At 43.1% G+C, this 2,354-nt stretch overlaps 1 protein-coding gene across 1 annotated transcript in view; it reads left to right on the top strand.

Annotated features, from left to right (window-relative positions):
• Positions 1-2,354, top strand: part of LOC106878967 (KRR1 small subunit processome component homolog) — a 42,003-nt gene that overhangs the window by 1,937 nt on the left and 37,712 nt on the right. The gene's annotated exons all lie outside the window — the stretch shown is intronic.

The following is a 2,354-nucleotide window of genomic DNA, read 5'->3' as shown; positions in this document are numbered from 1 at the left end:
ATATATATATATATATATATATATACACATGATGGGCTTCTTTCAGTTTCTATCTACCAAATCCACTAACAAGGCTTTGGTTGGCCCAAGGCCATAGTAGAAGACACTTGCCCAATGTGCCACGCATTGTAACTGAACCTGGAATCATGTGGTTGAGAAGCAAGCTTCTTACCACACAGTCACTCTTGTACCTATATATATATATTGTCTGTCACAGCTTGATGTTGACTATTCTGTTCAGAAATCTTTGAATGGTGAGTGAGGCATTTGGTGTCAGCCCACCACACTGTCTCTGAATACTAAGTGGTGCACAAGAGTGCAACAAGCATGGTCAGCAATGAGGTTGTCCCACAGGAGCAGCTCGCTTGTTAGTTGACTCTGAAAAATGATGATACAGATTCTTCTTGGCCACAATAACTTTCAAGCCATTGGTCTAGAACTCTTCCATTTTGTCAGTTATCCAATATCTTTCTGCTGACATCTTTACCATCTTTCTGCTGACATCTGTAGCGTGGGAGCTAAGGGGTTCCTAGCACTTACTCAAGGTGTCATCCCAGTCTACAGATGAAAGGAGCAACTCACTTTCCCTTTTATGGGCCTGTCACTGATGTGGGTGCCATACTGTATACACACACACACACACATATATCTATCTACATATATATATATACACAGTGGGTAAATCATAAATCTGAAAAAGAAGCACTCTCTAAGTTATAGAGCAGTAGAGTATATAGATATGGGTGCTCTGTGAGGTTACCCTGAATTTCATGTCCATAAAGCACTTGGCTTTTCAGTGTTTCTTCAGACCTAAAATTATGGCCTCTCTACAAAACAGAGGAGGAAAAGACCTCATTACTCTGTCAACAACAGAGGATTGTCTCCTCTACTCGTAATTGACCCTGTTATGTGGATCTCAGGGCACCAACAGGAATTTCCTGAAATGCAAGCAGGGTCTGAAGACCACCTTCCTGGAGTTAAGGATGTTCCCCGAGTCAAGGGTGTCCTTTAATATCCTTGTCCGTTTGGCTATTTATGTAGGGGCCTGGATTTTCTAGGATCTTCCATGATATTATATGTGGAGTTCTGTTGTCCTTCAGCTGCCAAACATAGTTGGCTAAGGACATAGCGTATCTCCTTTCCTAGATCCTGAAAGAGGATCTGTGGTTGGAGAGGAGCTGCTTGAACAAGTTACCAGATCATCTGATGTATCTCTGTGTGTGGGTGTTGGCAATGTTGATGCTGCTGTTATGGCCCTCATCATTAGTATTGTTGGAGCTGTTATCTGTGCTATCATGGTGGGTGATACTGTTGCTATTGTTATTGATATCATTGGTGATTGTGGTGCTGCTATTTCTGTTCAGGATGCTGCTGGCGATTGTGCAGCTGCTATCTTTGTTAGGATTGGTGCTGTTGCTATTGGTACTGTTATTCCTGTGACTGTAGTAGTCATTGCGAAAGCTGCTGCTACTGGGGTTGGCTATCACCTCAGCCACATCTTCTACATGCTGGGTCCTCAAAACCTGTAGAAGGAAGCACCACAGAAATATAATTTTGTTTGGGCCTTCTCCCTCAACGTAAAATGTGTATAGGTAGGATCTTCCTTAGATAAACACTTTGCACATTCACATAGGTATGGGTGCATTTTCAACAGACACACCCTGGGGGTCTCTTTTAGCTGTGTCCCCAATATTAAGAACATTATAGTTAATACCCCTAGACCACGAGTGGAAGCAGGATGCTCATGCAGGGACTGCAACAGATGCCCAGTAGGAGGTCATTGTGAAACTGTGGGAGTCGTCTATGAGATACATTGGATGTTCTGGTAACTCTTTCAAGCAGCACCTCTCCAACCACAGATTCTCTTTCAGGATCCTAAAAAGGAGACACACTACTTCCTGAAGGATGACAGAACTCCACACATAATATGGAAGATCCTAGAAAATCCAAGCCCATAGATAAGTGGGACCAAGTGTTGTAAACTGTGTAGCCAAATGGACGAGGATATTAAAGGACTTCCTCAACTTGGAGTACATCCTTAACTCCAGGACAAAGGTCCTCAGACTCTGCTTGCACTTCAGGAAATTCCTGTTGGAGTCCTGGGATCCACATGATAGCAGGGTCAGTTACGAGTAGGGGAGACAATCCCCTGTTGTTGACATTAAATAATGAGGTCTTTTCCTCCTGTTTTGTAGAGAGGTCATAGACCTAGGGTCTGAAGAAGCACTGTAAAGCCTAGCACTTTATGGATGTGAAACCCAAGATAACCTCATAGAGTAACCATATCTGTCTTTATCTCTCTCTCTCTCTCTCTCTCTGTCTCTCTCTCTGTCTCTCTCTCTCTCTGTCTCTCT

Source organism: Octopus bimaculoides, chromosome 5, assembly GCF_001194135.2.
Source record: "Octopus bimaculoides isolate UCB-OBI-ISO-001 chromosome 5, ASM119413v2, whole genome shotgun sequence".
In the NCBI taxonomy this organism is placed as follows: domain Eukaryota; kingdom Metazoa; phylum Mollusca; class Cephalopoda; order Octopoda; family Octopodidae; genus Octopus; species Octopus bimaculoides.
The sequence above is the reverse complement of the archived record's forward strand: the minus strand, read 5'-3'. Positions and strand labels throughout refer to the sequence as shown.